The sequence below is a fragment of the Protopterus annectens genome, chromosome 1.part0, assembly GCF_019279795.1.
Source record: "Protopterus annectens isolate FY-2018-M chromosome 1.part0, PAN1.0, whole genome shotgun sequence".
NCBI lineage: Eukaryota > Metazoa > Chordata > Ceratodontiformes > Protopteridae > Protopterus > Protopterus annectens.
In genome coordinates, this window is record NC_056725.1 from 1698701480 (window position 1) to 1698716473 (window position 14994).

Consider the following 14994-nt stretch of genomic DNA (forward strand, 5'->3'; position numbering starts at 1 on the left):
CTGTTTTTCAGCCTGCACTTGTTAAAAAAGCACCATCTGTTTGTTACTGTACTGATCTTAGGTTGTTTTAATGGTATTCTAATATTTCCCAACCTTCTCTAATACTGCAAGAATGGTTCTGAGTTTGCTAATGTTCTCCTGGTTCTGCAAAAATATTTTTAAGCTTTGCAAAGTTTTTCTCTTTGGTTGTAGCTTTCTTACATTGGGCACGTTTTTCTGTATTTTGTGAATATTTCTCAGGGTTAGTGAACTTATTTCCAAGGATGTCTGTTACTGCAAGAATTCTGACTTTTGTTGTAAAGCATTTATTACTGCACTTGAGCTCAAAACCAGTTTGTTTTACATTAAGAGGGTTTCTTTGCACTCTGGTGGGAGCAGAGAGCTAACTTCAACCCACCAAAGTTGAAAACTGCTGGTGGAAGGTCTATTGTGTGTTTATCTGATTGCCCTGTGGGCTTAGAGGTCTAAAAGTCTTTCATCCTGCTGGTATAAAATCTCTGCATTTGTGCATTGTGCAAATGTGGTTCCCCATGTCTTGCATATAAGCAAACTTTTCTAGTTTAAAATCCTCTATAGGAAATGCTCGCCATAGTCTCTTACTGTTCACAGCTGCTTGAAAAACTGCCAGTTTGTACAGAAGTAGGTATCACTACAGGTCATCTAATAATGCACTACTAAACACTAATTTTGACCTTTAAGTGACTCTCCCCTACTCCTTCCCATCTACTAAGAATGCAGTATAATGGATAGGTGCTTCCTATCATCTCTGTTTCTGGCCTGGTAGATATGGGTATTCTAAGGCAGTGTAGTACCTGCTTCATGTTTACTTACAACCACTTAATTTTAGAACAAATAAACACAGTGTGTGAGAGATGTAGATACACAATGTCTTTGGAAGCAAAGCTCTCACATACACACATAAAAATGCAAACCAGGTTGTTAGCATTACACCCACAACACTCACCATCAACACTAAGGAACAAACACATAGATCCACATATGTGACGGTACTCACTTGTAGTCTATCTAAACCTCCAAGACATCCTAAAAGCATCTCTTAGTGGCCCTGTGCACACTCAGAAAAGACAAATTCTCACAATACACATAACTCAGAAAAGCATAGTAGCTCTGCATCCAAGCCCATAAGGCAACACACCACACAGTCAAACATTCTAGTTAGTGAAGGGTCCATTGTAAGACATAACAATGTCCCCCTTACCAGGCTAAACAAGGAAACGATCACAGTGAGCTGCCTGTTTGGAACCAGGATCCACCAGATCATGCATGCACTTAGAACTTTAAACCACAAGTACCAGTATGACATGGTCATAGTCCATGAGGGTGTAGATGACCTAAAACTTTCCTCACTGGACTATATGAACAGAGACATGATGGAGCTCTCTGAATATGTGACCAAGGTGGTTATGAATCTAGCCTTGAGTAGCATCTTACCTTCACCTGTGATAATGCCACAATGTCAAAAATAAGACCAGCACAATGGTAAAGCAGAATCTCATAAAACAGCACAGTCAATCAATGAGAAAATAAAAACAAGTTCTGCAAATGCTGTACAAATCCATTTAATAGCCAAATTTAAAATGCAAAGCTTTTGGATAACAAGATCCTTCTTCAGTGCTAAAAACTTTTAAAAAGGAAAAACTCTATTTATATAATACATTCAATTAACATAATTCATGTAACCTACCAATTAAGTCAAAAGCACACTCAAGACATAATTAACATTCTTAAAGCTACAGCTAACATAAAAATATAGACCCTATCTAAAACATGTTTGTTTATGCTTAAGCATAAAACATGTTTGTTTATGCTTAAGCACAGGTTTCAATCTAAAATTTGCATTTATTCCAGGCTTTTTGTTTGCTTGAAACATAATAATCCATTTTTATTCAGACATTTCAAGTCTGTGGTCCAAATAACCTCCTCTCTAGTTACTAAAAATGACTTCAGTAACCCTAAATACAAATATATGTCCACTTCCATTTTCCATATAATGTTTAGCTAGGGAATTACTTTGCATAGGTGTATGAATATCAGATTTATGTTCAATAATATGCTCTTTTAACTTTCTATGAGATTTGCCTATATAAAAGGCCATCTATTTCACACAGTTTGCAAGATAGATGATATTAAATGTATTACAAGTTGCAGAACATTTAAAAAATATTCTCTATATGTCTAAGGATGTACAAAACCTTTTTATCTACAAATATAGTCCAACAACAATTATGACATGGGAAGGTTCCTAATTTACTACCTATAGAGGGAATCAACGTTCTCATGTCTTTATAACTCAAACAAGTTTTAAGATTGGCACAGTTCATATAAGTAAATAGTGATTTATCACCAATATGCTCTCTCACGTATGGTAATGTTTCTAAACTTCTCCAGTTATTCCTAATTATTTCTTTTACATGTCTCATATATACATTGTATGTAGTTGGATAGTGTACATTTTTTATCATTTTGTCTTTATTGCTATTATCTGTATGACTAAAAAGGTATGATCTAATGGAGCTATCTCTATTTTTAACCATAGAACTATATTCTCTCTCTTTAAACTCTGTTATCATTTCATTTATTTGTGCTTGAAAACATTGATAATTAGTATTCAAACTACTAACCCAAGAAAGTTTACTTTTAACTATCCCTTTGAAGGTGTGTTGAGCATGTATACTCTTATAATGTAAATAATGATTAATGTGTCCCTTTCTTATAAATACTTGTAGTAATAATACCATCATTATAGCTAATTAAACCATCTAAAAATTGTAAATTATCAGAACAGTTCATTTTAAACTTTAAAAATGTCGTAGACATATTAATATGCTCCAATAAATTATTTAAGTCAGTAATGCTCCCTGTCCATATAAAAACACATCATCAATAAATCTTTTAAAATATGGCATTTTACTACAAAATTCATTTGGTCCATTATATATAAATCTTTCTTACCATTTCAACAAAGTTAAATTAGCTTAGTTGTTGGTGATGGGAGTGCCCAAAGCCACACCTTATACCTGATGAAAAAAAACTGCTTCTCAAATGTAAAAAGATTATTTTCAAGAACTAATTCCAGCAGCTCACAAACTGTCTCAGTTTCTTTGATTGATAATAGTTTAGTACAACACAATAATTCCCTAATGGACTCAATATCACACTGATTAGGAATCACAGTAAATAGAGATACTATATCTAAAGTTACTAACAAAAAAAAAAACAATAATTTTCCTACTGGTATACCATTCAAAAAAAGTTTTAAGAAAATGTTCAGTATGTTTTTTATATAACTCTTAACACAGTCTTAGCATATACTTAGTGTTTCTTGCAAACATCTAGAGGTAGGTTCTGTAATCCATCCCTGTCATGAGACTATGGGTCTCATTAGGGAATGGATAAAAGATTTGTGTACTTTCGGCAATCCATATAAAAATAGGTGTAATAGGGCATGGAACATTAAAAAATTATATAAATCTAAAGAAGCATCATTCATCATTTGCAAATCATATACCAGTATATTCATATTACTAATTGATCTTTTTATGTCAGTTGGTAAAACTTTCTTAAAAACTAAGCTAAGTGATAATAAAAATTCATCTGTTTAAAATAATCATTCCTATTCATTACGACAATCAAACCACCCTTATCTACTTGTTTAATTATATTTTCATTCTTTTGTTAGTGAATCAATGCTTCATGATCATCTTTAGTTAAGTTATAAAACTTTAGCTTACTTCTATCCTCATACAATTTATATAGCTGACTTTCACAAATATCATGAAATGCTGCCAAACTGGATTACTGATAGATACAAATGTGTTACTTTTCTTATATACCTGAGGATAAGCATTCATGGAGTCCTTAAAAATGAGTTAACTTGTAATGAAAAATAGAATAAAAATAGGGATAGTCCAATTAGACCATACTTTTCTAATCATACAAATAATAGTAATAAAGAAAAAATAATATTTACAATGTTAAAAATGTATGCTATCCAACTGTATACGATGTATATATGAGACACGTAAAATAAATTATTAGGAATAATTGGAGTATTTTACAAGCATTATCAGTCTTGAGAGCATATATTGATGATATAGCACTATTTACTTATAGGAACTCTTCCAATCTTAAAACTCATTTATGCTATAAAGACATGAGAACATCACTTCCCTCCATTGGTAGTAAATTAGGGAACTTCCCATGTCATGATTGTTATTGCAGTGACTATATTTGTAGGAAAAAGAGTTTTGTACATCCTCAGACATACAGAGAATACTTTTTAAAATGTTCTGTGACTTGTAATACATTTAAGATTATCTACCTTGCAACCTGTTTGAAATGTATGGCCTTTTATATAGGCAAATCCTGTAGAAAGTTAAAAGAGCATATTATTGAACATAGACCTGATATTCATAGATATATATAAACTAATGTCCTAGCTAAACATTATATGGAAAATGGAAGTAAACATATATTTGCATTTAAGGCTGTTGAAGTCATTTTTAGTAACTATACAGGAGATGATTTGGACAACAGACTTGAAATGTCTGAATATAAATGGATTATTATGTTTCAGCCATACAAAACCTAGAATAAATGCAAATGTTAGCTAGAAACCTGTGCTTAAGCATAAACAAACATGTTTAAGATATGTTCTATATTTTTATGTTAGCTGTACCTTTAAGGAAGTTAATTGCATCTTGATTGTGCTTTTGACGTAAGTGGTGGGCTACATTAATTATGTTAATTGAATGTATTATATAAATGGAGTTTTTCCTTTTTAGAAGTTTTTAGCACTAAAGAAGGATTTTGTATCCAAAAGCTTTGTGCTTTGAATTTGCCTATTAAATTGTACAGCATTTGCAAAACTCATTTTTATTTTCTCATTGATAATGCCACAGTACCAGCAAAAAATAGTTGACTTCAACAATTGGCTTAGTTTCTGGTGCCACAACAAGGGGGATCCAATATTTGTATGCCTTGGGAGACATGATCGACAAACCAAGATACTTTGCTGGAGATGGTTTACACTTGTCACCACTTGGTTTCAGGATACTGGCAAAACTTTATCTATCCCCACAGTGTCTTTTTTTTAGGCTGTGTCAAGTTATTAACCTTCCAACATAACAAAAATCACTCTCGACTACCTAAGGGTGCTGCTGCTTAATACTAGGAGTAAATAAAAAAAAAACGCACTTCCTGGAAGCACTTCTCAGCCTGGTAAATGCAGACATATGCGAGTCAAAGAAAAATGGTTCAGAATCATAGAAAGCACCCTGGCTATCACATGTTACAATGCCTTTCATGCAGTTTGATCCCCCTCAGCTCAGGATAAAACAAAGGGAGGAGGTGTCTCAGTGTTCATAAAAGACAAGTACATTGCTAGACTGGTCCAACAATGTGACTCACCTGAACTACTCCATGCCCAACTAACCATAGGCATGACCCCCTGTCATATCCTTGCTAGCTACAAATCCCTTAACATTAGTCTGGAAAACCACACTTTCTACCTAAATGTACTACAATCTCTTAATGTTCAACCTAACACCATACTTATGAGTGACTTTAACTACCCCTCCATAAGCTGGGAAACTTATATGACCCAACATTCACTTGCTCAAAGGTTTTTGGATGTCATCAACACAACCCTTGAGCAACTAGTTATCTACCCAACTAGAGGTACAAATATATTAGACCTTGCACTCATGAACATGGGGAAATGCTGCTCTCTCCCATGCATTAACTCCTTCCTGCTAAGATCTGACCACAAAATGATCTCTTTTAGTATTAAGACTAACATAGAACCCCCATAAAACTCCAAACCTGTTAAGAACTTTGCTAAGGCTAATTACCTCAAACTAAGTGACAGCTTATTAAAACTCCAAGCCCCTCTGAACTCAGATGACACTAAAGCCTACACTGAGCTGTACACAAAAGCACTGTGCAACCACATTCATAGCTGCATAGAGGAAGCAGTACCTGTCTGAGTTAAACTTATGACTAGTGGCAAAAATAAACCACCTTGGTGGACCCAACAAAAGGAAACAAAATTATCTCCAAAGAGAAGAAGGAACAGTCAAATCAGTGCAAAAAGACACTCACCAGTCTAAAGAAAAACTAATTAGAGAGCTGGTCAAATCTGCCAAAGCAAACTATGAGGCAAAGATAGCCTCCCACGTGAAAGATAGCCATAAGGCTGTTTTTAGTTATGTTCTTAACTTCAGGGGAGATGCTCAGCAATGTGCCAAGTTAATCATGAATGACAACACTTACACCCAGCCTGAAACTATGTAAACCTGCTGGTAGACAAGTTCAGTTCAACCCCCCACCTCATACCACACCCTCAGAAATGCCCACAACCATTCCCCTACCAGTCATTATGAGGGAACAGATCCTTATTGTCCTCACTAAAGCCAAAAACACAGGCTGTGTGGGTCCTGACAACATTCCAGGATGCTTCTTAAATAGCTTGAAAAGAATCTATCAGGGCAAATAGGTTCATAGGTTCATAGGTATGTACTAGGCTATCAGCCCAAGGGCCTACGTAAGCCTAGCCAACAAGGTTCCCTGGCTTACACCACCCAAGAAAGTTATTTTCCTGTGCCACTGTCAAGCAGAGACACAGAAGTGATTCCCGGAGTGTATTCCCTATTTCCCATCCACTCATCAAGATCCCATCCCCACATCAGGCCTGTAACCCTCTTTAACCACAGTCTCTGAACAGGCTTTGTCCCAAAGGAATGGAGGACTGCAACAGTCATCCCTCTGCACAAGTGGGGCCCATCAACTGACCCAGGGAACTACAGACCCATACGCTTGATCAGTCATATCTGCAAGGCCATGAAGAGAATTATCATGGACCTGATCAATAACAACACAGGAACCCTCCAAAGGCTGGATCAGACCCAATTTGGTTTTGTCAAAGGGAGGCCTTGCCTGCTTAATCTGATGGACTTCTTCAAGAACGTCACTAGGGCAATGGATGAGGGTAAAACGGTACACACCGCTTATCTAGACCTGGCCAAATCTTTCAACACAATTCCCAATTTGGGGATCATAGATAAACTTACTGAGCTAGGCATAAACCTCTACATCATCAGATGCATAACCACCTGGCTCACTGACAGGACACATGTTGCCCACATAGTAGAATCCACCTCTGATAAGAAACCTATTACTAGTGGTATCCCATTACTAGTGGTGTCCCACTGGGCTTAGTGTTGGGACCCCTCCTGTTTGGTGCATACTTCTCTGAAGTGAAGGCCAGTGTTGGAGGCATCTGGTTTACCAGTTTCGCTGATGACTGTAAACTGGGAGCAATCATCAAATCCCCAAACGATGTTGATATCTTACAAACAGGCCTAAAATGACAAACAGCTGGTGGCAAAACCATGGTTTGAGATTGAATGCTAAAAAATGCATAATCATAACCTTCGGGTAAATCAGAAATGCCTACAAATTATAATACTGATAGCACACCTAGGAATGCAGATAGATAGTAACCTTAACTTTGACCTCCAGGTTGCTATAGTAGTGAGGGAATCCTTCTGTGTGGCTCAACTTATAAGTAAAGGCATGGTGTCAAGATCAAAGGAAGTCATAGTGCAATTGTACTTGGCCCTCATCAGGCCTGTAATTGAGTACAATGGACACTTCTGCATATATCTAACCAGGCACTTACACCAAATGGAACAGCCCCAGAGGTTTTTCACTAAAAAAATGCAAAGGGTAAGATGCATGTGTTATGCAGACTGTCTAAAGCCTTCAGATTAATGAGGTACACAATCTAGTGAACATAGTATTAACTGCAAATGCCATTGGAGTAGTCAAACTTTTAAAGGGATAGTGTGCACTTTTCACAGGATGACCTCATCAATGTGTTGCAGAGAAGATGTTTGTGATAGATGTTTCTGCTAAAATTGGGATAAAGTGCAAAGAGAGCTGTGTCCAAAGTTAATGTTTTCTCCTGAGTGGAAGTAGACACAGCACATCTGTTATTGTTATCTGTTATTGAGGCTTTACTCACCAGTCAGTAGAACTACCACCATACATAAGTTCACCACTGTCAGTTTTGAACTATCTACATAACTAGTTAACATTCTAGAGAACACAGTATGAATTGGACGTGCTAGAGGAAAAGTTTGACTTTAACAATGTGAAAATGCACATTTGTATGTATTAAAACGTCACTGTTTGGAACATCAGCTACAATGCACCACAGGTTTGGGACAAATGCATGTGTCTGGACAGGCCAAGGTAACAGCAATGTGTGCTTGTCCCATGTAATTACATACTTGTCTGCTAACATTTATATACTGTCATTCATGTACATTGTAGTACTGTGAGGGACACGTATCTGTTTTGAAGTATGGAGTGTCAATGACAATCACAATGGATTGTCAAGCAAGCATTCATGACAGTCCATCCTGGGATGATTGAATGCAAACAGTAACCATTTATTGTGCCACTGTCAGTTGTCTTGGCTCATGCTGAACAACAGTGATGGATTACATGTGAAAAAGATGCACACCAATGTAACAAAGTTGCAAATCTAACCATTCGCCGTGTTGACATACATTAACAGAATGAAATGACTGAGTCAACATCACTGAAATCCAGATACCTTGATTTCAAAATTGGATTAACACAGACAGAATCTGTATAATTTATTCACATAATTATTTTTTGTGATTTTCTTTTAACTCTCTCCCTGAAGTGCACCCCTGGCAAGCTCATTTATTTGGCAAATATCAAAGTGTTAGCACATGTGCAATCATATCTTGAGGTGCTGAATTTAGAATGGAAATATTCAGTAGTCTATAGTGCTCTGTGCCAACCTTTACACAGATAATCAGTGTACACATGCAACCATGTCTGAATCTGATGGAATGCAGAACAGATATGTGTCATGGGTATGCTTCAGGTGTCATGATTTGCACATTTGTCATGACAGTTGCAGTCTTTCAGTTTTGATATGGATGATGCAGGTGTATAATAAAACATATGATAAGGAGCAAGCACATTAATACAGCAGCAGGGAAATGGTGTTTAAGAAAATGAGTAGCCAACATTTACACACAATAGAATCATAAAAATATTCAAAAACACTTTGGCACACATCTGGATTCACACATTGCCACTATTCCAAAAAAAAAATTACAGACTTGCATATTCCCTTACCACACCAAATAAGAGTTTCTACTTTACAGTGTTCAAATGCGACAACCGATTGAAGCAAAGGAGAATATATGTATAACTTCATTGCAGTCATGACAACTGTAAAATCCCAGGTGTCAGAAAATATAAACATGATTGAGACATAAGCAACCTTAAATCTAACGGTGTGAAGAGACATTCATTAAACAGTCAGGCAGGGGAGAATGTAGGCACCGGGCTTCATCACTGCAATGAAATGTTAACATTACTTAAGGTGCACATTACAGCCAGCAGCATAATAAATGATGCGAGGTAGAATGCTTCCTAACTATAGTTAAAACTGGAGCATCTGACATGGTATACATTCAGGCCTTCAGCCTGTTTAAGAGAAGATTAGGCTGACCATATGTAGCTAGGCACAGTACCATGAAGGGCAACAAAATAATGTGGCTGAAGGCAAAACTTTTTTACCAAGAGCTTTGTACTTCCATTTTTCCCTAAGGTACAAGTGTTGCTCAGGATCAGGCATTACACAACTCCTGAGAACTCAGACTGATGACACAGAAGGGGGTAGACATAAACAGATAGAGGGAGAGATGGAGGCAGGGGGCAAGTAGATTATGACAAAAGCAAAATAAGGGTGGCTCAAAACAATATGTAGGCAATAGCTACACATAAAACAGTCTAATAATTCAATAACTCATTAGACCCATTATAGAGTACAACTCCCCTTTTGGTATGTACCTCACAAGACATCTACAACAACTGGAAAGGCCACAGAAATACCTCACAAAGATGATTACTGGCCTCAAACAGATGTTCTATGCAGACTGTCTCAAAAAACTACAGCTTTACTCCACTGCATATCGTCTACTCAGGGGCGATCTCTGCCTAACATACAAAGCTATGTCAAACCCAGAGCTGTTGGACATGCTCCACTTAAAGAAATCCCAATCACTCTAAGCTACATGCTCTAGGGACCTAAACCTTGTCACCACAATAAACAGGACATGCTGGAGGGATAGATTCCTGTCCCAGAGACTTCCCATACTCTGGAACAGACTACCTATCTATGTCAAACAGAGCTGCTCATTAGCACTCTTCAAGAAAAATCTTGATGATTGGATGGGAAATGGGAAATTCACCCCGGGGATCACGCCAGGGTACATTTTTTGGCTAGGCTTGTATGGGCCCTAGGGCCGATAGCCTAGTACCTACCTATGAACCTATGAACCTATAAAAACAGTCACTGACAGTTTGCATATGTCTGGATTAGAACCCTTGAAAGTTTTCAAAACTCAGTTTACATATCTAAGTGTTACCTCAGCTCACCACAAAAGAACTTATACTTCACACACTTTAAATCACACAGTTGAAAGGACAGTGAGAACTTACTGAAACAAAAGGGGAGAACAAAGAGATAGAGAGAGTGAGAGATGGAGAGAGAAATAGCAGCTTTATGTTATTGGATGGTGTGGTGCTGCAGCAGTAGTGTTATTACCTAACAACAAGAGGTTCTCTGGTTTGATTCATAGCTGGGGTGCCTCCTTTGTATGTTTTCCCTGCTTTCATGTGGGTTTACTCTGGTTTCCTCCCATGTTCAAAAGGCATGCATATGGGGTGCTTCTCCTTGATCCTCTGCTGAAAATTGGCTTTGTTCTAAGTGAGACTTTCCTGGATAATAAATTATGGTATATACATTTAGGACCATCTTTATGGTCTGTTACTGTTAGATGTTTCCTCTTTATTAACCTGCCAGGCTCTGTACAATACAATCTTTGCTGTAGAGAACAAGAAGGGGTAGAAACAAGATTAAGGAATAAGCAGGGTAAGGGTGGTTTACTAAGTCTCCCTGTTGGGGATGGAATGTTTTTGCAAATGGTTTCTTGCTGCACAATTCAAATGCTATGCTAATCAAATGTAAGTGGAGCTAATTACAGACATTTGTAGTTAAACATTTGATGAGAATCTAAACTGTCATAAAACAAAAATTTCCAATACAGCTGTAATCAAACCCCTGACACTGTGAAAAAATATCAGTCTGCACACAGGGGAATTAGCTGAACACGCCACATAGGAAACTCTTGTCATTGTATCCATCAGCCTAAGAACTGTTAGAATAACTGTTTCAAAGTACTGCCTTTACTTTGTATTTTATAGCACAGCGAATTTAAGAACATTTGTGTGAAGTGAATGCTGCTAGTGTGGTTGAAATTAAAATCTTCATCACTCTGAAATGGTGTGCAATGCCAACCTCCATGCAAATGCTGAGGACAAAAAGTGAAGGGTTTTTGATTGGCTACTTCTGGACACGTGTGGTGTATATGATTCTATTTTTTGAGCATATTAAATGTCTGAAAAAGGGGCTGATAAGACAGTGGTGAAAATGGAGTGGGGGCAAGGAGAGGGTAGCACACAGGGAGAAAATACAGGAATTTGCAGGATGGTGGTAGGAGCGCACCATAGCTATCCCCTTCTTCACAACATAAATGTAGAATTGTACACAGAATTTTATGACTTTGGAGAGTCACCACACCAGGGATAATGGGTAACAATAGCAGAATAATGTTGTATAGCCATTTGGACCAAATAGTTTGGAACAAATAAAGTGTGTCAAGATAACACATAGGCAAAGTGGAGAGCTATGTATAGGGCATCATTTTTTTTTTTTTTTGTGGGACAGCTCTGCACTTTTTTTGGAGAGAGAGAATGGAATATTGGGGAAGATGCTTAGGAATAAGAGGGTCAGGTAGGTAGGGTACGTTAGGTAGCAGTCACAGATATACAGGACATCCAAAACAGACACGGATAGTGATGTAAATAAAAGGTTGGGGACACCATGACTGATGATAGGTAGGGGACTTCAGAGGCACATCCATGTCCAGCTTGGGAACACTGAGAATCTAATCCTCACACTCAGAACTACCATCATTGTTTCCTGTGTCAGTTGCCTGGGCCAGTGCCAGATGTGGCATCATTTTGGCAATATGACGCAGGACCTTTTCAGCTCTGCTGATATATGCACTGAGACCTCTCTCCATTATGTCCTCCACCAGCCTTGCCAGCTCCTGCCAGCTGACAAAATCACCACCTCCACTACTACTGCTCCCAGAGGGTATCACTGCAACAGCAGCCAGGGCAGAGCTACCTGACATGGGTGGAGCAGGTTGGGCAGGAGTTGTGAAGGCAATGCTGGCACGTTGTGACCCCGATATGGTGGATTTCTGTGTCGCCTGTGATGGTGCTGCTGCAGCCACCTGTGGAGGTTTGGTGGGCTGAACCACAGTGGTCAGTCTAACTCTCTGGGCTGATGGCCATTTTGTTTTCAGCAGTAATGCATTAAAAAATCTCTCTCTCTCTCTCTCTCTATATATATATATATATATATATATATATATATATATATATATATATAAGAGAGATAGGGTGGGGAAGACAAAAAGGGATAATTATACTAATGGCATGTCACATTATTTTAAACAAATATGAGAAAAACATATGTACACCTGAACCGCATCCAGATATAATGGGAAGTGTTATAAAACCAATCACAGTGCTTTCAAAGTTAATAATGTCATTTGCAAAAACTGAATTGTTAATTATGCAGTTTTGCAGTTAATATCTTATAAATACTATCCTTTAAAAAATCTAATGTTTGTTTTTGGGTATTGAACTCACACACAATTTAGCTGCTGTACTTATTGCCAAATACAGTAACCAAGAGCTATTGGGGTCTATATTGAATTAGCAAATGCTTAGAAATGTGAAAGCTAATTCATCTACCATTTTTAAGCAAAAGCTTAAAATCTCGAACACCCGGAACAGCGATTTTTTTTTCCAGGAAAAAAATTGCTGGTCCACAAAAAAAAAAAAAAAAAAAAAAACTTAAAACATTATATAATGTGGGGGGCTTTGCCTCCCACCCCCCTACTTAAATATACCAACTCCGAGATCGCACCACTGTGGAGGAAATGGCGAACTCCAGAAACCGGCACAGTGATTTTTTTGCCCTGTGAAAAAAATCGCTGTTCTGGGTGTTCGGGATTGTAAGCTTTTGCTTAAAAGTGGTCGATGAATTAGCATTCGCTTTTCTAAGTGTTTGCTAATTCAATATAGATCCAGCTATTGGAGCAGGCATGTATGCTTGATATAAAAGTTAAGGTATGCCTGGTCAAGATGATATAGAGTGAAAAAAAATGAAAATACTCCCCTGCCTTGCATTCATACCTGATGCATACTTACCCTGTGCCTCTCTGAAGTGAGTTAGTCTTTCCTGATTGGCTCATGGTTTTCTGCTATCAGTGGTACTGCTGTACAGTAGACAAAAGAAAAATAGATGAAAACATAATGGCCAACTGAGTTGAATGGCTAATTAATACCAAATTATGGACAGGTGATGGGTCAGTATACTTACAACTGAAGGGGTGCTTGCAGTCTTAAATTCTTCTTCCCATTGACTCAGTAGGTCCCGCTTGCACCTGTAGATGTTACTTTAGTGGTGACAACATTGAACTCCTTTGCATGGGATACCAGTTGCACTTAAGTCAGCCTTGGCCAAGGTATTCCCATCCTCAGCCTTATGCTGAATCTCAATATAGTCCCCCTGCAGCAGCCTCTGGCTTCACATGGAGTGCCACAAAAATCCTGGACTCCTCAACACCCTACCTATTTGATCTGTCATCAGCCATGTCTGCAGTAGTCAAGCTAGAAATATGTGTCTGAATTAGCACCACATTCAGATATTACATATAACATATCTTGCTACTGGCCTTGACAACTTGATGTCTAACAAATACATTTTATTTTACTTGCATACACTAATTTCTTTGGTGTCAGGCTTGGCCTCCTGTCTTCTCCAACACCACCCTGTGCAAGATGACTGTGCCTTGGCCTTTGCACATTTCTTTGTGACTTTGGGTTGCATGTATGTTCATAGGTTCATAGGCTCATGGGTTGGTACTAGGCTATCGGCTCAAGGGCCTATACAACCCTAGCCATAACAATTCCCTGGCTATTTCTTCCCACAATATTTATTTCCCTGGACCTGTCTCTAGCAGGGTGACTGACGTGATCCCTGGGGTGAATTTCCTATCTCCCATCCAATCGTCAAGGTTCCTTTTGAAGAGGGCCAAAGAGGCTCACTGCTTAACATGTATGGGCAGTATATTCCAGATGCACTGAATGGATATCAAAGGCTTATTTTACTCAGAAGCTTCCCTCAATGTAAATGCATTGCATAATAAATGTTTAAATCATTTTTCGCAATCAGCTGTGAATGATTGCTTTATCAATTATTGACCTTATTTCTGTTACTGTTCTTACTAATGTAGTTGCAGTATATATTTAAGTATTGCGTATTGGAATACTTGTGCAAATGATGCTTACATTCACCTGCTCACTGGTTTAGTCACAGTGGTCAGCTGAAATGCTTGATGTACAGTACTGGACAAAATCCATAGGTGTATATTGCAAACACCAGTCATAAGCTATTACTGACATTACTGTACACCTGGGACATGTTCCACCTTAGGGACATGTGAGAATTTGCCTGTGACAGTAATCAGTTACATAACTGTATTTTTTTTCTGTACTGGCTCTAGTCTTACCTTGTTAATACTGCAGTTGCTATATGTGTCCTTGGGATTGTCTCTGTCTAACACTAACAGAATATAATAAATGGTTAAGTAAAGGTTGTTCAGTTTTGCAGGCATCAGTTTTAATATGTGTATGTGCTTAGACTCTTAGATTCTCACTTAGGTAGTTAGCGTGTGTACTAACCTTTACCTCTTAGCCAGAGCCATGGCATATTGTGCACTC